Consider the following 25,898-nt stretch of genomic DNA (forward strand, 5'->3'; position numbering starts at 1 on the left):
AGATGATATTTGGAAAAAAATTGTTAGAGCATTTTTAATACCCAAGGATCTCAGCACAATATGTGAATGCAAATATGCAGCACTTTGCTTATTCACTGCACTTTTTCCAAAGTGCTGTAAGAACCCTTCCTTTGATAAGTCTAACATCAGTTAGACTGTTATTGTAGATAGAAACTAACATTTCAGAAAAGGATTATTTATCTTATTATATGATATGTAATGAGCATAATTCTGAAATGCCTTGATGTAGATCCTTTGTATGTAGCTTCCTTACTGTGTTAAGACAAAATCTTTGCATTCCTGATCACATTGCAAAGATGGATAGGAGAGAGTACTGTGTGGCTGCCTAGTCACCTAAAGGGTGATGATTACAGCTACTGTAAAGAGGTGAGGAAGCATGTCTGCCATGTTCTCTGTTGCAATAACAGAAGTACAAGTTTGCTCATCAAATTCCTTCTGCAGTTGGTCCCTCAGGGAGATAAGTGTGGTCACCTCCCTAGTTTGCTAGTTCTGACACATCTGCTTTGAGAGTGGCAAATTAAAACATCTGCATGGAGTGGAGACTGCTGCCGCCAGGGCACATGGCCTGCATGTGAAGCTGTGGTCTTCTCAGGATCTCTGAGCATTCTTCACAGGGCACTAGCATGGGCCAGCTCTCTTTAGGACTGATGCAAGCAGGAGTTTCCAATCCCTGCCAGACAGTTAAAAGGCAACAGAAAAATAAAAACTTTTGTGGGTTCCTGGAAAGTTTTCTGCATTGCCCCTAGCTGGTCTGACAGACCTCCAATCACTCCCTGGGAGGAATGACAATGTTCTTCTAGCATCTAGTCTGCCTCTGGGTTTGTAAACTTGTGCTAGAGCCATTAGCTGAATATGAGGCCTCTAGGAAGTGCCAAAAACCATGATATAATAATAAATCCATTTGTTGCAGATACTGCAGACTCCTGCTGGAAGGCATAGGACACTTGTGATATCAATTCAGTGATACAAAAGTACTTTAACACCTAGAAAACATCTCTGTCTATTCCTTGCTGTAAATGTGTTTAGCATCAAATTAAATGTTCGTGACAGTTCACCACAAGTTATTATATGTTATTTGCTGCCACTGCCACATTGCAAAAGCCTCACTGGTAGTAAAGTAACATGAATTCATAGCATTTCATACAAAGAGTCTTTCAGAAGAAAGACATGCAAAGACCTTTAGCTTTAAATTATTCCTGTCATTCCCTTAAACGTGAGACATTCTCTAAATGTGAGACGAATTAATCCATCGTCCCTCGTCAAATCATTTCTCACTGTTCAGCTGTGGAATTTTAGGATTTTAAGAAGCTTTTGAGACAGGGGTGTTGATTGCAAAGTCAGCAGAAACTTTAGAAGTCTGTCAAAACTAAGCTTGTTTGACATGCGGGACCAAAGTATTTGCAGTTGTATAATGATGAGGAGGCTTTGGCTTTTGTTTTTGCTTTGCTTTTTCACAGAATCACAGAATCACAGAATTATCAGAGTTGGAAGGGACCTCTAGAGATCATCTAGTCCAACTCCCCTGCTAAAGCAGGATTGCCTAGAGCACATTACTCAGGACTGCATCCAGGCGGGTCTTGAAAATCTCCAGGGAAGGGGACTCCACAACCTCCCTGGGCAGCCTGTTCCAGTGCTCTGTCACCCTCACCGTAAAGAACTGTTTCCGTGTATTTGAACGGAACTTCCTGTGTTCTAACTTGTGCCCATTGCCCCTCGTCCTGTCACTTGGAACCAATGAAAAGAGCCTGGCTCCATCCTTCTTCAACCCACCCTTTAGATACTTGTATGCCATAATCAGGTCTCCCCTCAGCCTTCTCTTCTCCAGGCTAAAGAGTCCCAGCTCTCTCAGCCTTTCCTCATAAGGCAGATGCTCCAAGCCCTTAATCATCTTAGTTGCCCTTCGCTGGACTCGCTCCAGCAGTTCCCTGTCCCTCTTGAACTGGGGAGCCCAAAACTGGACACAGTATTCCAGTTGTGGCCTCACCAGTGCCGAGTAGAGGGGGAGAATGACCTCCCTCGACCTACTGGCCACACTCTTCCCTATGCAGCCCAGGATTCCATTGGCCTTTTTGGCGACAAGGGCACATTGCTGGGCCATGGATAATTTACTGTCTACCACAACCCCCAGATCCTTCTCCTCCAAGCTATCTCCCAGCAGGTAAGCCCCTAACCTGTACTGGTGCCTAGCATTCTTCCTCCCCAGGTGCAGGACCTTGCACTTGGTTTTGTTGAACCTCATTAGGTTCTTCTCTGCCCAGCTCTCCAGCCTGTCCAGGTCACGCTGGATGGCAGCACAGCCCTCTGGGGTGTCAGCCACCCCACCCAGTTTGGTATCATCAGCAAACTTGCTGAGGATACACTCTGTCCCCTCATCCAGGTCATTAATGAATATATTAAACAAAATAGGACCGAGTATTGACCCCTGGGGGACACCACTGGTTACAGGCCTCCAACTAGACTCTGTGCCGCTGATCACAACCCTCTGAGTCCTGTCCCGCAGCCAACTCTCAATCCACCTCACTGTCACCTCATCTAGCCTATACTTCCTCAGCTTCCTAATGAGGATGTCATGGGAGACAGTGTCAAAAGCCTTGCTAAAGTCAAGGTAGATGACATCCACGACTTTCCCCTCATCCAGCCAACCAGTTATAACATCATAGAAAGCTATCAGATTGGTCAAGCACGATTTACCCTTGGTAAATCCATGTTGACCACTTCCAATAACTTCCTGTTCCTCAACGTGATTGGAGATGACATCCAGAATGAGTCGCTCCAATACCTTCCCAGGGACAGAGGTGAGACTAACCGGTCTGTAGTTCCCTGGGTCCTCCTTCTTGCCTTTTTTGAAGATTGGAGTGATGTCGGCCTTCCTCCAGTCCTCAGGCACCTCTCCTGTTCTCCATGACCGTTCAAAGACGATGGAGAGTGGTCTAGCAATAACATCCGCCAGCTCTCTCAGCACTCGCGGATGCATGCCATCAGGGCCCATGGACTTATGAATGTCCAGCTTGGCCAAGTGGTCTCTGACCCGGTCCTCCTCAACTGAGGGAAAATCTTCCACTCTCCAGACCTCCCCTTTTGCCTTCAGAGGGTGGGATTCATGAGGGACAGCTTTAGCAGTGAAGACCGACGAAAAGAAGGCATTCAGTAACTCTGCCTTCTCTGCGTCCTCCACCACTAGGGCACCTGTCTCATTCACCAGCGGGCCTACATTTTCCCTAGTCTTCCTTTTTCTATTGATATATTCAAAGAACCTTTTCTTATTGTCTTTGACTGCAGTGGCCAAGCTGAGTTCTGATTGAGCTTTGGCCCTTCTCATTTTCCCCCTACATAGCTTTGTTATATCTTGATAATCCTCATAAGTTGCCAACCCCCTTTTCCAGAGAATGTAAACTTTTCTTTTTTTCCTGAGGTCCAGCCAAAGTTCTCTATTTAGCCAGGCTGGTCGTCTTCCCCGTCTGCTCGTTTTTCGAGACAAGGGGATGGCCTTCTCCTGAGCTTTTAAGAGCACCTGCTTGAAGTATGCCCAGCCTTCCTGGGCACCTTTGCTCTTCAAAACTGCCTCCCAAGGGACACTCTCGACCATGCTCCTAAACAGGCTAAAGTCTGCCCTTCGGAAATCCAAGGTGGCAGTTCTGCTGGCTCCCCGCCTTACGTGATCAAGAATTGAAAATTCTATCATTTCGTGATCACTGTGCCCAAGGCGACCTCCAACCTTTACATCCTCCACAAGACCTTCTCTGTTAACAAACAGTAGGTCCAGTAGGGCACTTCCCCTAGTTGGTTCCTTCACCAGCTGTGTTAGGAAGTTGTCTTCCACACACTCCAGGAACCTCCATGACTGTTCCCTCTCTGCTGCATTGTATTTCCAGCAGACGTCTGGGAAGTTGAAGTCCCCCACAAGAACAAGGGCAGATGATTGTGAGACCTCTGCCAGCTGTTTGTAGAATACTTCATCGGCTTCTACATCCTGATTAGGAGGTCTATAACAAACTCCCATCACGATGTCTGCCTTATTAGCCTTCCCCTTAATTTTTATCCATACACACTCAGTGTTGTCATCCACACTGTTAAGTTCCTGGCATTCAAAACTGCCCCTAACATAGAGGGCCACCCCACCACCTCTTCTTCCTTGCCTATCCTTTTTGAAGAGTTGGTAGCCATCCATTACAGCACTCCACTTGTGCGTGTCCTCCCACCACGTTTCTGTGATGGCGACTATATCATAGTTTCCTTGCTGTACAATGGCCTCCAGCTCCTCCTGTTTATTTCCCATGCTGCGTGCATTAGTATAGATGCACTTCAGCTGGGCTGATTGCCCTGCCACTTTCTTGGGGGGACAGGCCCTAATTCGCACCTGATCATACTCAGGCACTACTGTAGCTACCAAATTATCACTACCCCTCGTGCCTTGGCTGTCACACAATTCACCATCCCCCACCACCACTGGGACAGGCTGCAAGACCTTGCTAACACTTTTACCCAGAAGCACTGGTACGCTTCTCCCAGGCACCACTTTTGTAATCCTGGTCTCATCCCCGTCCCCCTTCAAACCTAGTTTAAAGCCCTGTAGATGAGCCCTGCTAGCTCTTGTCCCAGGATCTTTCTTCCCCTTCGGGTTAGGCTTCCCCCACCTGTTGCCAGCATGCCTGGTTTCCTGTAGATGAGCCCATGATCAAAAAAACCAAAGTTCTGCCGGATACACCAGTCTCGGAGCCAGGAGTTAATTTCCTGACTCCTCCTATTTATCCCCTGGTCAACCCCTGCAAATGGTGGGATAGAGGAGAACACTATTTGTGCTCCCGATCCCTTAACCAGCCGTCCCAGGGCCCTGAAGTCATTCTTCATTGCCCTTAGACTTCTGGTACCTACCTCATCACCACCTACCTGAAATATCAGTAGTGGGTAGTAATCTGATGTCTTAACCAGGGAAGGGAGTTTTCTCCTTATGTCCTTAATTCTGGCCCCAGGGAGGCAGCTGACTTCCCTGTGGGATGGGTCCGGTCTACAGATAGGGCCCTCTGTTCCCCTCAGAAGGGAGTCACCTAGCACAAATACCTTCCTTTCTTTCTTGGTTGAGGAAGTCCTGAGGCGGCGGGGTGAGTGCCCAGCACTGGGCGCCTCACTGGATGGATCATCCTTTCCATCCTCGATCGCCTGGTCTTCGAATTCCAAAGCCCCATACCTATTCTGCAAGGGCAATTGGGATGGTGAGGGGGGCTGCGAGAGGTTCCGCTTGCCTCTCCGGGGAGGGATCTGACTCCACTCCTCCTTATCCCTTAAGTTCTCTCCTTCCGCCTGGTGACAGGAGGGAAGGGGATCAACCACTTCCAATGGAGCCTCTTCCTGCTGCCTTGGTCTCAGGGTATGGCTCCACCAGTCTATTTCATTTTCACAGTCTCTGATAGTTCTTAACCTTTCTACCTCTTCCTTCAGTTCAACCACCTGCCTGAGCAGATCATTTACTTGATCACACCGTATGCAGGCGGTGTCACTGGCTCCCTGTGAGAGCAGTGCCAGGCTCCGGCATTCATTGCAGCCCGAAACCTGCACAGCCACATGTTTTCGTGGGAGCTCGGTCTGAGTTCCCACATTCTTTCTCGCAGCAGCTCTTGACCGTTTTGGAGGCATGTTCTTCTCTTGCAGTGGGAGGTGCTGGATCTCTGCCGTCAGCTTCCCGCAAGCCCTGAGCCCGTGCCCCTGCACACCGATGTTCCTCTGCTTGCGTTTGCCCAGCTTGTGCTCAGCTCAGACGCAAGGCTCTCAGTGACCTACCTGCGAAAAGTTGCTCCCTGTTCGCCCCCTCCCACTGCGGTGCTGCAGTGAGGGCCTGGGTGACGCCCACTGGCTGTCCGCGTGCTGGGTGCGCAGCAGCCGGCCGCTGCGCTCCGGGGCAGCCCGTTTAGAACTGCCGCGCCTGACGTTGTCTCCGCCCCTGCCGCGTCAGCAGCCCGCCCCCGAGCTGCCGGTTCCGACACGAGCTAGCCGCTTTTCCCGGCTACGAGAGCCCTCGAAAGAGCCCTTTACCGGCCTTGTCCGCCGCGATCCCCTTCCCCAGTGAGGGCTTACCTTCACTGAAGCTGGTCTCCTCGGCGACTCAGTAGTTCAGTAGTTTTTCAGTAGTTCTGGGATAGCAATTGATGTCCTGTCTTGCAAGGCACTAATATTAGAGGTCTCCTTGATGTGGAGAGGAAACTGCACTATTTCTTGGGCTGAAACACTAGAGGTTGTTGCTTCATGATGATGAACAACAAGTAATGAAAACTGTAGCAATCAGACTGCTGGGATGGAGGTCTCAAACATACACAGTTCACAGATGGGCGTGTACTGCTTTGAACTGTAGATACCATGTGTCTTGTTATTGTATGTGCACCACATGTCTATGACTCACACTTTCCCATATCTGCACGGCTGTCCTCTGGTAGGTGGAAGCTGGGGCTAACTGAAGTACATGCCAGTTCCTTGATTAAATTGTCTGGCCTGTAGACCTTTAATAAGCAGCATGCGGGTCTTTTTTAGTCTTGAGTCTTGAGGATTCTTTGTGACTGACATGTCATCAGGAAGGCTTGAAGCTAGTCTGGCAGTGGCACAAGAAACTCTGGTCTTGGAAATTTTGGTCTGCTTTGGTCAATTTTAGAATGTGTGCTTCTTATTCATTGTGGAACAATAAGAAATTATCTACAGTAGTAACTACTACTGATGTGTTCCAGCGCTACCTGTAACAGCAATGCAGACCCGACACTTATTCCAAATGACTCACTTCTCCCCAGGGAAAGGGAAATAAGTAGTGGTGGTTGTTATCCTGTCTGTTTTCGTTGTTTCAAACAATGCTATCTTTAGATATGTGATTAGTGCTGCTCTTTTTACCTTCTCCAGCAACGTCCCTCCCTCCCACCTCCTAAAGAGCCTTCTCTTGTTAAAAACTTGTTAAAACTCTACAAAGTAACGTGGCAGAGAGGTCCCCAGAAATGGTATTTCAGCTACCAGAAAATATATGGTCTCAAATAAGCACTTTGGTTAGTTTGAATAAAGATAACAAGTGTTGATGGCTTAACTGCTTCCTGTCACTTAAACAGAAGAAAAGCTTTGTAGTTAAGTTGCTGAGCTAAGACTCAGAAGATCTATGTTCATTTTGCTCCCCTGCAGAATTCCTATGTGACCTGGACAATTTCTTTAATCTCTGTTTCCATCTAAAAAGGCACAGTGATAAGACTCTTTTATTTATCTTAAATTCTTAAATCGTAAGATTTGAACAGCAGGGATTGCCTCTTCCTATGGGGATACAGGTATTCAGTAGGAGGGAGCCTCATTTCAGCTGAGACTTACAGTCTTTGTTTGTTGTTACATGGCGAATAACGGTACCTGTGAAATACAACTGTCCTATTATTTAAGTTTAAGATTAAAGGAAAAAGTTACATACCAATTCCAATTACATACCAATTCATGTTGTCAGGGAATTTCTTATACCTCATAGAAACCTCTATTGTTACAGAACTGGCTGGAGGCAGAGACTGAGGATCTGTACTATGAAGGAAAGGGGGAGAATGGAGTCTTGTATTGAAACAAATCCCATCAGTGCTCATCTTGTCTGTGGGAGAAGAAGGGAACTGCTATGCGCACCAAAGTAGGTGGCTTATTGAATTTGGTGCACAAAGAGCAAAGTTACTGCTGGGATACAAGCTGGCTTCCTTTCATATTTTAGGTGGTAAAGGCAGCTGTGATTTGAGAGTCGCTGTGTGGCTTTTGAATGAATACAAAGGGGCAGACGGTTCCACTTAGTTCTGAAATTAGATGCAATCATATCTGTGAATCACACAGTGACAAATCACAGTAATCTGCCTTACAATGCATCATGCTGTCGCACTACCAAACTGCAATGCAATGCAGCAGCAGAAAACCCTCTTCACTGACCTGGGCTTATCTGCCCGGTGTGCATAGTGCAACACTGAAGCAGTAAGATACAAAAAGAAGTACTTTCTGCCACAGCAAAGAGTAATCTTAACAGGAGTTAAGTCTCACTAATTCAGGACTAGCATAATTTTATTCAGTTAGCATGACTGTATATTGTGAATAATTATAATTGTTGTTGTTCTAAAAATAACCTGGCATTTCCTAAGTTGGCTGTTTGAACGTTAGTGAGGTACGTAGTGTGAAGCGACATGCTATCTTAGAGCTAACACTTTCAGAATAAATGTAATTTCTCCTGTATTAGCTGCCACTTCTATTTCAGCTGTCTGGAGACACTATGAGAACAACTAACTAGTTAATGAACCTTGCCTGATCAGCAGTAGAAATAGGATCAGAATATACCCCTACCAGTATCTTTCTAGCCCCTTCCTCTTCTCAGAGTGTTTACTCTTATTTATATCTTTAAAATAGCAAATTGAGGTCCTGTAAGCAGAATGTAACTAACACGAAAGCTGAGTGAACAGATGATGAAAATCACAACCCAGGTGTTCATAAATACCTGCCCTTATCAACACTTTTTCTCATTCTCTTTTAAAATAGTAGAATGACATGTAAGTATTAGAGCACTGAAAGGAAAGGAACAAAGTAGCCACCTGATCTGAAAACCTTGAACTCTATAAGTAAGGAAATTCAGTAGCTAGCAGATAGGGAATCAGTCATAGAAATCTAGAAATTTAGAAGAAATCTGTTCTTTTCTGATTCTTTTAACTCCAATATTTAAGATTATAGATCCTTAGAAGAAACATATTGATAGAAGTTTGTCTTTTCTCCAGACTGAAGATTGGTTAGAATTTTTTATTCTCTGGATTTTTGACCAACTGTAGCATAGAAAAATAGTTTCTGTGCAGAAGGATTCTCATTTCAAAAAGTAGTATGTATAGGAATAGTATGTATGCAAACCCAAATTTTCTAAATAAAATAGTATATGTAATTTTTTAGAGTTTTTTGAACAAAACACTTTGTTGTGAAGTAACTATAGAAATTTTTGCATTTGGCTTAATAGTGATAGTTAATTTGCTTGAAGCAAAGAGCCACATAGATTAACAAAGTAAAAAACATTCCTGTGACAAAGGATACATACGATTTACTTGCCTATGAGAAGTAGCCCTTCTCAGGTTGTGTGCCTGAATTTGTGTGACTAACATTTTTAGAAATACATATGTATTCACCGGTAATGATCATAACTAGCACTCAGTCTCCTGCCTTCAAAAGCTCCCATGTCTACTATTTAAACAAAAGCAGACATTGCTGTCAGGTCCAGAGGCTTTATATTTATAGTCTTTAGTCCTAATGCAACAGATGAATACAGGTTCACATTTCCAATCCACTGTGTTAGAGGGGAGCATACTTAGCACAACAAGGAACTGAAGTCTCCAGTGTACATGCCATTTTATGTTCTAAGCACAAGTCACATGCTTTTAATCTAGATGTTAGAAGGGTGTAGATTTTAGTAATACTTGTTCATTTATATTAACAAGGTGCAAGTTAGCTAGCAGTGAAATGTTTTAGAAGCTTTAGGAAGTGGATACCTAGTTAAAATAAAATAGGAAGCAATCCAAATCTGCAAATATAGGTAAGAGAAGGTGTGATAGGTAGTTCTACATCCACAGCAATTGCCTCAGCCTCTTAAAGTGTTTTGTTTCACAACGGAGAAAAGTGTTCAAGACCCCATTGCAGTCTAGCCAGGAAGGCTGTTTGCTGTTAGCAATCCTGTGGTGATGGGGAAGAGGCAAAAAAGGAAGTGGCTGGGGCAGGAAACTGGAGAGTTGGCTCTGGTACGTCATCACCTCCTGCCTGACGTAGGAGAGAGAAAAGGAGTTGGAGGGGAGAGAGCACATGACTATGGGTTTGAAAGGATGTCTGCAGGAGTGGCTTCTCACCCTGGGTCTGAGAAAAAGGTTTAAGATACTGAACCTAAGCTTGTAGAGCTTGGGGATTAGTCTACATACCTGCCATGTCTAAATAAAATCAGCCTGTTGCTGCCAAACTGACTTGCCTGTGCTGTAGTGGTGGGAATGACTTCCCTGAGAGCCACTGATGGCATTTCATGGAGGCTACAGACTATGTTTGGGCTGAGGCTTGCCTACTTCACAGTGTTCACCATCAAAGCAGTAAAGTACATATCCTTTTTTCTCCATGGAAAAATCCCTGGAGAAAACTGCTATCGTGCAATTTTATAAGCAGTTCCTGTTTATAAAGGAAGACATAAGGAATAAGATGTGGATGAGAAAGACCTATTCTTGACTGGAATTGAGAATGTTAAATGAAGATCTTTCAGAAAGGAAGATTTGTGTGGCACATCACAGAAATATGCTCTCCTAGAAGGGGTTCTGAAGGCTTTGTCAGACGGTAAAGGAGCCTTTGGCACTGGGATGCTCACTGAGGATCAGACAACCACACTGTAATTCTCTGGTCAAGTGTTTTCTTATTGTTCCTAAATTACTGACTGGGATGACTAAGAGGCAGCAGCTTCACTATTGTGACTTTCTTTTTTTCCTTTCTTCCTTTTTTCCTTTTCTTGAATGTTGATGTGCATTTTTAGTGTGTGCTTGCAGTCCTGCTTTAAGCTGTTGTGACAATGTGGAGGTCTGATGTTGAAAGTAAAAGCGAAGAGTACCACGTGAGCTGTGTTGTATGAGCTTTTGACACATGCTCTTCACTTGGGTCGGTGGAAGGGTCTGTCAAAATCCTGTATAAATCTCTGAAGGCACAGTGTTGGCTGCTGGCGGGAAAGCTGAGGAAGAGTAGGTGGCGTTTTCTACAACTGACAGTATGCAGCTTTGGTGTGCACTAATGCAGCAATGCAAACTTGTACACAAGTGTGTCAGGCCACTGCAGGTCCTATTCCATACTGGTGTGGAGCGTTCAATGCTGTAGATGCTTGAGTAGCATCCTGGTGTAGAGAAGCTGTCAGCTGGGAGGGGTGCACACTTCTACCGCTGAGTAATTTTCTGTAACAAGGCAAGCAACTATTTTATCTGTTTAACTACACAATGCAAATGCCTCTTGCCAAGAGCCTGTCTTCTTGGTTTAAAGATGTGTTAATTGAGTAATAGACAATATTTGTCACAAGGGAACTATATGTCTCAGGGATGTCTGCCACTGGATCATGACAAGTTCTGCAGAGCAATATTTTTTTAAGTAGCACATCCCTGCTGCACCATGTGGGTTCTGCTGCGGCTATCGTTCCAGACAGGACTGGCCCTAACCCCTGGAATAGATCAGCAGTGTGAGCTTTGTTTTGTTATTGTGGTAACCCTTGTAACCTGAGAAGTCAATAGCTAACTTCTTTAGTTTAATTTATCTTAAAATACAGAAATGGCAATGTGCTTCTGGTAAGGAAACTCAATTCTGTTTATTTTTTCCAATCCATAAAGAAACACTGTGTTCACCAGATCTTGCTGCTTCAATCATTTTGAGACTACAGTCCCGAGATTATGCCCCTCAAAAAGCTTATGAAGGATTGCTCTGTCTAAATATTCTCAGGAACTGCTGATCTCAAGGTAATTATTGTATGTTTTTAGTGCCTGTCTCCATCTGGGATATCAAGTCACTAATCTTCAAGAACTTTTGGAAATCAGATTGCAAAAGACTGTCTTGAGATGTCTTAAGCAAGCTCGCCTCTCTGATGACAAATACTAGAACTTACTAAAATCAGTCTCCTTTCAGATATATCAGATCAGATAGTCAAAATCACTAGTCAGTTTTGAAAGTTAGAGACCCTCACTGAGTGCTTTTCCATGATGTATCATGTTGAAATATTACTTGTTTTCTAAAGCTCATAATAATTTAAGACATCTAGAATTATATGAGCTATAGTTCATAAAAAATGTATTAAAAAAAAGTTGGATTTAAATTAAAATCAGATTACTCCTGCTTCTGGGATACATTTTAAAAGTATCGTACCAAGTTTATATCAGCAAATGACTCGGTTGATTTTGGTGTTAACTTCCTATCTGCTGTCTGGAAACACTGATGTGTGTTTACTACTCATATTAAAAGACACCTTGATTGGCCCCAGTAGCAAACTTCTCACAAGTTAGTAGATCACTAAAATAAATGGGACACACAGGCACAGTTCTGAGGACCTGTGAGGAGATGGAAAGCAAAATGACAGAGTTGTATAGGCTTTGCATACAGCAGGAGGATCTTGCTCAAACTTCGCAGCTGTTGTCACTGTTTCATTCATGAGAAAGCTTGTAGGGCAAAGTTCCTGCTACTGACAGTGCCTTAATAATTTTTGTGGGGATGTGTCACATCACCTTGAGTAAAGTTTGCTGATAGGAAAATTAAAATAGAATCACATTGCTGGAGACAATAAAGGCAAACTCCTTCAGTTAAAATCCAGTCTTGCTTGCACATGGCTGATTATAAAAGTCATTTGTTCTTACATACTTTTGGGTTTACTTTTAAAGACACACTTATTGGAGAAAAATTAAAAATGGTCCATTAAGAATAGTGAAGTAGAGAATGGAAGAAGGAGAGCATAGTGAGATAGTAACAGTGTGGAGATAAAGGGGCAGAGAAGAGCCAGAACAGGAAAACTGTTGTGGGAAAAGGAGCAAGCATGACAGGTAGTCCTTAATGGATACTGTCCTAGAGGGTATAAGGTACTCTTCTTTCTGTTTTCATGGTGTCTCTAATAGAGGAAAGTTTTGACGTAGGTATTTAAGTATGTTTTTTCAGGAGCAAAAAATACCCTGAAGTGCATAGCTTTTAAAACACACGAAAAGAAAATCACACTCCCATTTAGTTGGGTCAGTTGTGCAAAATAAGTCTTAAGAATTTCCCAAAGTCACAAACAGAGAGGTTCACCCATCTCTAGTATTAAACATATGGTTTGTCCAAGGCTGAATATTGTTTCTGGTTGCATGGGTGATAAGATAGGTTTTGTTCTGTCTGACAAAATGAGCAAGGGCTTCACTGTGAAAGAGCTTTGTTAGGTGGTAATATACAATCCATTCTAACACTGCGTGTTTCATATCATCTCTTTTTGAGACATACTGTTTTTCTTAAGTAGGAGTTGCCTAAAGACCTTGAATATTCAGTTAAAATAATTAACTTAAAATATGTCTAGAATGTGCTGATTATTTCTGTTCTTCATAGTGTTCTTTTAGTGGGGCCATCTACATATTAAGATCTGGTGTAACAGCACAAGCTTCTTGTCTTTCAAAGGGAATTTCCCTGCGAGACCTATTTGGTTTTTTGTTTTAGGTCTAGCGGGAAGAGTCCCTGTCTATGGCAGCAGGGTTGGAACTTGATGATCTTCAAGGTCCTTTCCAACTCTAAACCATTCTATGATTCTATAAATTACTAAGAAGATGAATGAGAATCGGCTGGGGGGGGGGGAGGGTGTCCCTCCCCCACTAGAGTGGCCTAGCTGATGATACCATGATATCTGACTTCAGAAAAAAGATTCTGATTTGGTATTTTAGTCTGGTACAAGGTCTTCATGTGTATTTTGGCCTCCATGTGTATTTTGGTCCTCGTGTATTTGGCCTACCAGAAAATGGTGAATGGAGGCAAGTCTGTGGTAGGTGCAGCAAGCGAGCCCCCTCCTTGCCAGCCTCCCCTCCTCTTGTACTGCTGTACAACAGGTATGAGGCCCTGGGCATGATAGAACAGCCTAAGGACAACAAGGCTGACAGTTAATACATCACAGGAGCTGCCAGGACCGGAAAGGCCTACTCACCACATTAAGACCACCTCTACGAGGAAGAAAAGGAGGATGATAGTCGTGGGTGACTCAGCTCTGATTGGGACAGAGGGCCCGATATGTAGGGCAGACCCCACTCTCAGGGAAGTCTGCTGCCTCCCTGGGGCACGGGTTAGGGACATCACAAAGAGACTCCCTAGCCTGGTGCAGCCCTCGGACTATTACCCACTGCTCCTGTTCCACATGTGGGGTAACGAATGTGCAGATTGGAGTGCGAGGATGATTAAAAGAGATACCAGGGCCTTGGGACATTCACTATGGGGATCTGCAGCACAAGTTATTTTTTCATCCCTACTTCCCGTTGCGGGCAATGACATTGAAAGGAACAGACAAGCTCAGTCTGTTAATACGTGGCTCTGTGACTGGTGTCACCAACACAATTTTGGGTTTTTCAATAATGGAATGGCCTATGCGGCACCAGGCCTGCTGGCAGCAGATGGGAGCTGGCTCACTCAAAGACGGAGAAGGGGTTTCGCCCCAAAATTAGCATGGATCATTAACAGGGCTTTAAACTAGATTTGACGGGGGAAGGGGGTATTATCGGGTTTGCCCGTGACCAGCCAAGGGATGTTGTACCAAGGATAGAGGAACGGTGTGCTAGTGAGGGCCTGCAGCCATTAGCTCCAAAATGTGCTGGCTACTCTGCAGCATGCTCAAAGTCTTATGTAGACAAGCCAGGAGCTCCTAGACCAACAGGAGCCAATGGGGAGGCATCATTAATACGTGGCAAAGGAATGCCACCTGGAGAGCAGCGCAAAGTAATTACAGCTGCTCCAGCCAAGTCAGCCTCAACGAAGACACAGCTGAAGTGCCTCTATGCAAATGCATGGAACATGGGGAACAAACAGGAGGAGCTAGAGGTGTGTGCATGCCTCCAAGGCTATGATCTCATTGGCATCGTAGAAACTTGGTGGGATGACTCCTACAACTGGAGTGTTGCCATGGAAGGCTACAGGCTCTTCAGGAGAGACAGGCAAGGGAAACGAGGAGGTGATGTTGCCTTATATGTCAAGGAGCAGCTGGAACTCATGGACCTCAGCCTAGGGATGGATAAAGAGCCAACTGAGGATTAAAGGGAAATCGGCAGCAGGGGACATTACAGTGGGAGTCTGCTACAGGCCATCCGACCAAGAAGACCGAGTGGATGAAGCCCTCTATAGACAGATAGGGGCGGCAGCACGTTCACAGACCCTGGTTCTCGTGGGTGACTTCAACCACCCTGACATCTGTTGGAAGGGTAACACAGCCAGGCATAGGCAATCCAGGAGGTTCTTGGATTGCATTGAGGACAACTTCCTTCTCCAAGTGGTGGAGGAGCCAACAAGGAGAGGAGCTATGCTGGACCTTGTTCTTACCAACAAGGAGGGGCTGGTAGACAGTGTCAAACTCAAGGGTAGCCTGTAGTGACCATGAAATGGTCAAGTTCAAGATCCTTGAGGCAGCGAGGAAGGTGCGCAGCAGGCTGACCACCCTTGACTTTGGGAGAGCTGACTTTGGCCTCTTGAAGAATCTGCTTGGTGTGGTGCCATGGGATGAAGCGCTGGAGGGAAGGGGGGTCCAAGAAAGTTGGTTAATATTCAAGGATCACCTCCTCCAAGCTCAGGAGCAATGCATCCCTACAAAGAGGAAGGCAGGCAGAAAAGCCAGGAGGCCTGCATGGATGAACAAGGAGCTCCTGGACATGACCAAAAGGAAAAAGGAGGCCTATAGGGAATGGAAACAGGGACAGGTAGACTGGGAGGAATACAGAGGAATCGTTCGAGCAGCCAGGGATCGGGTTAGACAAGCTAAAGCCCAGATAGAACTAAATCTGGCCAGGGACATAAAGACAAACAAAAAACCCTTCTTTAAGTATGTCAGCAAGAAAAGAAAGACTACGGAAGAGGTGGGCCCTCTCCGGAAGGAAACGCAAGAACTGGTTATCCGGGACAGAGACAGAGCTGAGGTACTCAATGACTTTTTTGCCTTAGTCTTCACTGGCAAGGACTGCAGCCACATTGCCCATGACGCAGAATGCAAACGCGAGGATTGGGAAAATGGAGAACCGTCCACTGCAGGTGAAGATCAAGTGCGAGACCACCTGAGGAACCTGAAGGTGCACAAGTCCATGGGACCTGATGAGATACACCCACGGGTCCTGAGGGAACTGGCAGATGAAGTCGCTAAGCCACTAGCCATCATATTTGAGAAGTTGTGGCTGTCTGGCGAGGTTCCTGCAGACTGGAAAAGGGGAAACATAACCCCTATTTTCAAAAAGGGAAATAAGGAAGACCCAGGGAACTATAGGCCAGTCAGTCTCACCTCTGTGCCTGGCAAGATCATGGAGCAGATCCTCCTGGAAACTCTGCTGAGGCACATAGAAAACAAGGAGGTGATTGGTAACAGCCAGCATGGCTTCACCAAGGGCAAGTCATGCCTGACAAATTTGGTGGCCTTCTACGAAGGAGTTACAGCGGCAGTGGACAAGGGAAGATCAACTGATGTCATCTACTTGGACTTGTGCAAAGCATTTGACACTGTCCCACATGATGTCCTGGTCTCTAAATTGAAGAGGCATGGATTTGACAAATGGACGACTCAGTGGATAAAAAACTGGCTGGACAGGCGCTCTCAGAGAGTTGCGGTCAATGGCTCGATGTCCAAGTGGAGAACAGTGGTGAGTGGCGTTCCTCAGGGGTCAGTACTGGGACGTGTACTGTTCAACATCTTTGTGGGCAACATGGATAGTGGGGTCGAGTGCACCCTCAGCAAGTTTGCCGATACCAAGATGTTTGGCGAGGTTGACATGCTGGAGGGGAGGGATGCCATCCAGAGGGACCTGGACAGGCTGGAGAGGTGGGCCCAAGCCAACCTCACGCAGTTCAACAAGGCCAAGTACAAGGTCTTACATCTGGGTTGGGGCAATCTCAAGCACAAGTACAGGCTCAGCAGGGGATGGCTGGAGAGCAGCCCTGAGGAGAAGGACCTGGGGGTGCTGATTGATGAGAAGCTCAACGTGAGCCAGCAATGTGCGATTGCAGCCCAGAAGGCCAACCGTATCCTGGGCTGCATCAAAAGAAGCGTGGCCGGTGGATCAAAAGAGGTGATTCTGCCCCTCTACTCCACTCTCATGAGACCCTACCTGGGGTACTGCATCCAGCTCTGAAGTCCCCAACATAAGAAGGACATGGACCTGCTGGAGCGTGTCCAGAGGAGAGCCACAAGGATGATCCAAGGGCTGGAGCACCTACCTTATGAGGAGAGACTGAAAGAGTTGAGGCTGTTCAGCCTGGAGAAGAGAAGGCTCTGGGGAGATCTTATTGCGGCCTTCCAGTACCTAAAGGGGGCCTACAGGAGAGCTGGGGAAGGACTTTTTTCTAGGGCATGTAGCGATAGGACGAGGGGGAATGGCTTTAAACTGGAAGAGGGCAGTTAGATTAAAACATTAGGAAGAAGTTTTTCACTTTGAGGGTGGCAAGGCACTGGAACAGGTTGCCTAGCGAGGTTGTTGAGGCCCCATCCCTGGAGGTGTTCAAGGCCAGGCTGGATGTGGGCTTGGGCAACCTCACCTAGTGGGAGGTGTCCCTGCCTATGGCAGGGGGGTTGGAACTCGATGATCTTCAAGGTCCTTTCCAACCTAAACCATTCTATGATTCTATGATTCTATGATTTTGGATCCAGACAGCTACTGGAATTACTCAGGCATATCAGAGACTGAGGAGGGGTTGCCTCCTGAATAGTCAGAGGAACCTAAACTGAGAGCGACCCTTCGGAATAACTGGCATCAAGTTCCGGAAATTCAGTTATATTTGGACTTGCAGAAAAGCATCAAAAGTGCAGAGACAGGCAGAGCTATTGCAGGAATTACTCTGGAGCCTGCATCATTCCTTCCAGTTGTGCATCTCCACAAACCTAGCTGCTGGTGGAAGTGGAAATGTGGGGAGCGGCAGGGTATGAAAGCTGAAATTCATGAGCCTTTCTGTTGTGTACATATGAAGAAAGGGAAAGAACAGTGTGAAGCAGCTCATAACATTCTTGTGTGTTTAATGCAGGTATAATGTATTTGGAGAAGAAATGAAATGGCTTCTAATACTAAAATTCAGGAAACCAGATTAGTTTGATGCTGGCAGTATAGAAAAAGTGGCTGCACCATTCTGGAAATGATGTCAAGGCAGGGAGCAAAGTGTAAATGTCAAAAGATTAGCTCTTTCCTTCCCCTCTGCTGCCTCAAGTTTTTGTTTAGATCTGGGCAGTTAGACAAAAGTAATGGGAGTTTGGCTTTTAAGTGTGTTTTTTAAATTTTATTACACGCAGGCATTTGGTAAGCTTAGAGTTATCCTGGGCATGTTCACATTATTTGGACCCAAACTGATCCATTTCCAAATGGCCTGTGATAAACTTAAGACTGCCAATTTGCAAGTAAACTCAAAGCTATGCAAGGTGTTTCTAAAAGATGTGATCTGATTTGCGCACTGTGGGGAGAATTTCCACTTGGAGAAAAAAAAATGAATCAAGAAAAAATTGGCTGACTCCCCTGACACTCTGCTGGGCAGAGTTGTAAGTGATTTTGATTCCTTTGTGGTTTATTTGTGTGCTGGCCAGTATTGCTAAATCTGCTCTCTAAATTGCACTGGGACCATTTCAGAGGTCAGCTGAGCAGGACTTGAAACACAGTTTCCAGAATAGCTCAAAGGTATTCATCATCTGTTCAACTTCTTGGACGTCCCAAGGCATCAGATCTCATGGCAATGAACATATTGTCTCAAGTGAAGGGTTAGATTGTGTGACAGAGAAATTGGGAATGCATTTTGTGAAGGAAAAAAAAAAAAGCAAATCGTTTTCTGCCAAGTCAGCAAGTTGAATTAGCTCACCAATGAGTGCACCAAAGAGTCCTTGGCCCAGAAGGAGAGAAGACTGCGTGGTCAAGAGCAGTGGCAGAGAGAAGTCAGGTGGGTGTAGGAAGAGCAGCATCTTTCCTTTTCAGCAATGGAGAACAGCTAGATTGGCTCAGCTTTAATGTAGACACCTACCCTGGTAAAACGTAAGGAAAAAAATGGGTGATGGGAATCAATCCTAATGGAAAAATAATGACTGGAAGTGTTAAGATGCTCAGAAAGAGGTATTTCCTACATGCCCTTGGAGGATACTTGCTGGTTCAGAACATGTAAGGTCCCTGAAACTAGAAACCAGGGAATGGAAAAGTTAGTTCTCCCTTAATGGTCTTTGTCTGCTACTGCCATCTTGTTTACAGATATGAAAAAAAGATGTAGTTACAGGCACAAATCTGACACATGGAGGAAGCAGTTTTAATTCCCCGTTTCATCACACATTTCCAGTGCTGCCTTGAGGAATTCTCAGTCTTTTTGTTCTTTACTTCTTTTGACAAATGATCATTAGAAGCCATAGAAATTCCCCATTTTGTGGAGTGTTCTGAAAATAAATGCACAAAAAGTAGAAGGTACTCAGTCCCTGTGCTAACTGGGACCATAGTGAGACATTAGATGGTATTATGCATTAATTTCTGCTCAGCAAAGAGGAAGAGGATTCATTTCTCCAACCCTTTTAGCTTTTTACTAAAGTATTGTATTGTCTCAAAAATACGCGTTTCTTTCCATCAAGACTTTCTAAGCTGAATGATTCATGGAGGAAGGGAACAAACCCCCATATTTTAATATGATTATAGATAATTCAAGTTCCATGCTGGTGATCAGCAATTAATTAGTAGCTGAAAACATTAATCCAGTCTGTGAACCACAAAGCTACAGTCTATTCCAATGACTCCAAGACAGACCAAACCTTTGGAGCCAGTTTAGTAATATAAGTAGAGCACGAATCTGACCAAAGCGATCTAATGAAAAAGTTCAAGCACAACCCAATGGTCTCTAGAAAGTTAGAATTCCAGAATAATTGAATTCAGAGTAATTTCATCCATTTGTGTGGGCTTCTGTGAAGTGGGAGATGGACAAGAGTTTTATTTCATTCTGGCTCATCTAAAGAAATCTTAGACTTTTCCTTACTGATCAGATTACCTTTAGTTTTCAGTATGACATTTTATAAGAGTTTGTTGGGACTGTCTGCTATTGTTCCTCACGTAATCTTATGGAAATTCTGGGTAGAAGTAAGCACAATGGTTTTACCACCACAATTGGTACACATTTTCCACATATGATAAATGTGAGTGATTTGCTAAATGCCTGCCAATTACATACTGTAACTTTCCCTTTTATGCAATTATTCATATAAGCTAGAGACTTCAATCAGTGCTAGTTCACGAATCTGCCTTTATAACAATTAAACCAGTTGTGGTATTGAAATGAGTTTTTCTATCTTCTACTGGCAGCTACAATTTTTTTTAAAAGGATGGTGGATATAATCTACGACAGTTCCAGAAGGGAGAAGTACTGCGAGCAAATTCCAGCGCAGTTTTTTGTCTGGCTGTTTGCAAAGTTCCCAGCAACTTCCATCTGTCTACCCCAGCTTCCATGTAATAAGTTAATAGTGCAATAATAGCTGATGAACTGGGAGGGAGCAGAGAAAGCAGCAGAGCTGTGTTAAGAATGGAACGATGTGCCCTTACGATGATAAACTGATCCCATTCCATTAAATCACAAAGCTGTCTCCACTCTTTTCTGCATCCCACATGAGCGGCTGAAGAAAAAATCATGGAATTGCTATCGCTCACTGCAGCTGTCAGGAAATGATACTAATTAGTTTAATTTGCAATAACACAAGCACTTAACTCTCCAAATAATCTAAGTTAGTAAGTCAGTTTTTATATTATGACAATGACATGTTTAAGAGCCTCTGGAGCAGTGATTTCTTTAACCTCTGACTCAAATGTCTTACAAAGGAACACAGCAAAACTCTTTGTCCCATGTTATTCTGGTACCTGTTTGTAAGGGCAATTACTTGATGGGAAATTGTGGCAGCATTGCTTAAAGAGGAGAAAACCTGACAGCTGTCTTGCGCTGATATTTTGCAAGGCAATGTCAAGTAAAGAAATCTTATTCAAAACAAAAATGCCTGTCCTATGGTATTAATTACTATAAGATAATACCAACAAAAGATGGTCAAACTGACTTGTTTTCTTCATTTCATGTCTTTGTGCTGTTTCTGAATTTGGCCATAGTTTCTTATTTGTTTCATTTTTTGGCGTTCACACACTTGTCTTCTGGAATTGTGTGTGAGTTTCTAATGCTTCTGGCCAAGACAGAAAATGTTGATGAAACATTTGGGAATACTAGCCAAACTCAAAAATAATAATAAAAAAAATCACTACATTGGCTTGAAAATAATGATTTTTAAAAAAAAACCCAAACACCTATAAATAAGGTTGGGTTTGTTTGCTCTCTCTCTTTAGACCTCTCATCTTTCAGCCTGGACAGTCATAGGAGGTTGTTCAACATTTTGAAATTCTCTGGTATCATCATCAGCAATTTAATTTAGCTTTAGAGTTGTAAAGTAATCAAATCTTGGAAATGAATGGGGCACTTTATACCCCTCCAAACTCATGTTTCAGGCTCTATGCAAACTCAAGTATTACATTAATTAATGCATCACTTGTGTTTTCGGTGATTACTTTGCATTTACTTAATATGATGAGGATAATGATGGTGTGGAGAAAGAGGAGGAATGGGAATACACTGTCATGGCTGATCTTCATTTTTGAATAAAGACTTAAATTTTGGAGCAGAATTTTGTACAAAGAGGAAAATTCAGTGGCAAGTTCCCCAATGATGGAATTGTAGAAATTGGTGGCTACTGAAAACAGACACCGTAAGCTGATTTAGAAGACCTGACTGTGTTGTCTTTTAAAGGCTTCAGTCAGACTTTCAAGATCAGATTTTGAGAGCTTTGTGTATTCGGTACAGTTTCACTGTACAGAATCAATCACACCCCTCTCAGAATCTCCGCTGCTTCCTCAATTTTATTTCAAGACATCACTACTCTTCCCAGCCTTTACAGTCTAGTGAAGGTCTGAAAAACCTGAATGCCAGGAACAGTGGTAACAGTTCTGAAAGTGTATCAGTATAATAAACAGGGGGAAAAAGTCTCTGTAATCAGGAAAAAAAAAAGTAAGAAAACAAAAGCTTATTTACTAAAAGAAAAAATCCAAGAACTCCTTTGTCCTAGTTTCTTCAAACCTCAGTTTATCAACTGTCAATAACCAAATACATGTTTCTCTTTTCCCAAGAGCTGATTAAAGCTGTGGTCTCCTCTTGTAATTCATGGCATTCCATTGTATTTGTTTCTCCTGGAATTTTCAGGCTGAATTACTGTAACTAATATACCACTAACTCTGTACTGCAAATGCCCTGACCTTTTGAATCTCTCCTTCTTAGCAGAAAATTGGCATAGAAAATTTCAACACAATAAATGCTTTTAATGTTTTACTTTATCTTGATCCAGAAATACGTATACACCATCTTATTAAGTTAGTTTGCCACCAGTATCAAGTTGGGTTAGGGAGTTCTGAAGATGAGGAGATAGGAAAAGATGAACTATTCCATTTGCAGTGGATTAGAAATAACCAGAAAAAGACTAAAAACATAGTCCTTTTGGCCTCACTCTGAAATGGGACCATGCAGTTAACTCATGTACATGTACCCATATACACACTGATCACAAGTCCTCCCAGAAGTCCCTTCCCTTTTGGAAATGTTCAGTTTTTCATGTCTGCTTCAGCAACAGTTGGAGAAAGGTTTTGTAGATGAAAAAAAAAAATATCATCTGAAACATAGTTCTGATTATTCCTTGAATTCAAATCATGGCATTAGCTCATTAGACCCTGCCCAAATTGAGAAAGTATTCCAAATGACAGGTGCCTAAATATCTTTGGCCGGCAAACAGATACCATCTTCTTGTGGTCATTGGTACCATGTCAAGACTGCTGCTTATGGTGGAGCCTTAGCAACACAGTGCTGCATGGTGAAATGGAGGTAGTGGAGGTTTGCAGAGAAGAGAATGTCTGTGGTAATTGGAGGGTTCTAAAATGACAGTCAGCTGGGGGTGCTTAAGTGCTGGTTGAATCAGTTTAGGAAGTCTGTGTTGCTGTTGCGTCTGCTTTCTTTTTTCCTAATGTTGTGATGCAAACATTGGTATTTCTCAGGCTGTAGTTCTGTAGTACGTTGCTTTTGCACACACATCCTACACAAACAATAAGCTTTTCATCCAGGGTAGCAAAAAACATAAAGTGAAATTACCCTTGGACGGCGACTTCTGTGCTTTCTGGGTAACTTTTTCAGGCAGAATGCCATATACTTTTCCATGAGTTTTGGCTGGGCTGCAGGCATGGTGTGTGGAGGAATAGACAAATGACTTGAACCTCTGTATGAAATAGCAATCGCCAGATCATGCTAGCTCTCTGTGGCAGTATGGAACGGCAGGATTCCTTTGAATAGTAAAACCCTGCTCAGGATGTGAAACGGAAGCCTCAGGCTAAAGGTGAGTTGCCACTGGGGGACCTCACTGCACAGGTACAGGAATAACAATATGCTACATTTTTCCTAAAGGAGTAGTTTCTGATACCTTACTCTTTAAGCTGGAGCTAGTAATTTCAGGTAGTAATATGGGTAGGACAGCTTGCTAGATTTCCCCCACACCTTTTCTTATCCATTGTTGCTGATCCTCATCCTCAATATACCCATTTTCCAGTGCTGACTTCAGTGTTATAAAATATTTAGCTTTTTGATGCTAGATCAAATAGGACACCCAGAGCCACTTTTCAGCTAGACTAGACAAATTCCTGTACAGATGGATGTTACAAAAGTAAACAGATAAATCACTCAACAAAATAAAAAATCTTAAGATCATTGATCAAAACCACAAATTCACTATTTAGATACAGGATTTTCAAAAATCTACATTAAGCAGAGCTAAGTATTTAAGGGATAAACTGTTTGTAGCTTTTACATCGTTTATATCTTTAGTTAGAATCAAAGTGAAAAGTAGATTTTTTAATTATCTGCTCTCTGAGGACAGCAATGTAGCTGAATTGAAATACCGACATTCTTTATGTTGTGGGGTTGTGTTTTTTTTTTTTGTAATAGGTTGTTATGTTCTAAACCCGTGATGAAAAATATCTGCTCCTAAAGTGTGTAATTACCCTCTGTCACTCTCAAATCTCCTCTGGTTTCTGAGCTCATTTAATAATAGTGAACAGATGAGCAAAAGTTACAAATGAAGGTACTATCAATTCGATACTCAGCACATAAATACCTATAATGATAGCATGCTTGTCAGCATCCATTGTTTCCAGTTCTGCCCATTTTCTGTTTCTACAGGGAGTGTCATCCTCTTGTGCAGAAAGTAAGAGACAAACAGTGATTTCAGACCAGGCAAAAAGGGCCCCAAGAATTAGAGAGTGTGTATAATGGTCTCTGTATTCCCCAAAGTTTTATAGATTGCTGAATCGAAAAGTTTTAACTTGGAGATTCACATCTGCACAGACCCACCCAAGTCAAATCTGGACTGATGTGCCTACTAACAACAAGCATGTTGAAAGAGTGAATCGGAGCAAAAGGTACAACCTTATCTCTAGTTTGTCAAAAAGCACAAGCTCGTTTTGTATGTCACGTTCCACTTAATCTATTTCGTATCAAAATGGACACAACAACGAGGAAAAGTTCATAGAAGTGCAGTGGAAGTCTCTGAAAGGGTGACTGTAGACTATTCACGGAAAGCATTATTTCGCATGGAAAGGAGAGAGCGAAAGGATATAAATCTAAGGGTATAAAACAAAGAATCTCTCATTATCTCCCTTAAAGATATTTTGACCTATGACTATTGTGCCTTGTTCTTGCCACCTCTCAAAGCTTCCTGGCAGACACCGTGCAGTCATAACAAGCATTTAATTGCAAGTATTAGAATAGTGGTTGTGCTCTAGAGGACTGTTCCTCTGATAGCTGTGGGCGTGTTTGGCTTGTTTTGTTGGTGCCATTACGAATTAGAAAGTTGCGTGGGCCTATGGAGTTTTTCAGTATGCCCAGTATGCATGCAGAGCTGGTGAAACACTGAGGTGGAAGGAACCCTGCTGCATGCTGCCTGGCAGGTTATATGTAGGAGGAGTGCTTTAGCCAACTTGGAAGGTTCTGTTGAGGCAAGAGCTCCCATATCCCATTTCAAGTGTCTCGGTCTATAAAGGCAGGCCTGGTGAGGATTTTGGCCTCTCATGATACCCTAGGAGTGCTGTACAGCTTTGAGGGTTTTCTCATTTTCAGACATGCTCATTTTCATTGAGGGTTTTCTCATTTTCATCCATATCCTACAGTCTGTTCTAAGAGGAAGCCTTAACTGGCTCAAATTGAGGAGACTTCACAGTCTCAAACTTATTTTGCTCATACGCTTTAGATCCAGTGGGTTTTGTGACAGAGGGACCATGGGGCACACATAGGGGTGAATTCAAACATGCCTGGACCCTGCCACATCCTAGGTCCCTCTTGCTAGAAGTACTTCTTGTGCCAGACATCAGATCTCCCAACATCCGGTAGGGATACGAAGTGGGCCAGGCAGGGCAGAGTTATTGGCTGCAATTCTAGTAGAAACTGTGTGGGCCATGTGGGTATATGCAAGCACACGCATCATTTCTCCTGTGATTCTCTGTTTTTGTCAAACTTTCACTTCAAATGAAGACAGGATCTGAATCTGCTGTTTTACAGATCTGGCCCTGCTACTTTTTTTGCAGGTAAAGCACCACTTCGTGCTCTGCTTTCAATATATTAATTTCTTAACATTTTAAATGGGAAATAAATCGCCACTGTTCTGTGTAATGTTTGAAACATCACTATTTACAGCATAGGTTTCTCCAAATGGGTTGTACTTACGTTGCTCTGAGAAAGCACAGTACAGATGGGACAAGGCTAGGCTGTGACATTTTTTATGAGCAGTGGGAAAATCCCTTCAGGGCAATCATTTGCTTTGCTACACACAAACATACCAGGGCAGAGTCAACAGAAATTTCTAAAATACCTTCCTCCAGAATACATCCTTTTTATTGGGACGTGAAATGTAGGACTTCATCAGTGCTATATAGGCAGTGCTCCCCTAAAAAGTATTTACACAGTACTCCAGTTTCTGTTTGTTTCTAAAGGGAGATACCCCATGTATCTTAACTCTGAAAGGAAATCCAGATTATCTGTCCTATTGTATCTTCCAGAATTGAAGGTACAGTCAGTGGAATTTGAGACGTTCATAAAACCCACAAAAGAAAATATTC

The sequence above is a fragment of the Vanellus vanellus genome (assembly GCF_965231255.1).
Source record: "Vanellus vanellus genome assembly, chromosome: 5".
Lineage (NCBI taxonomy): Eukaryota > Metazoa > Chordata > Aves > Charadriiformes > Charadriidae > Vanellus > Vanellus vanellus.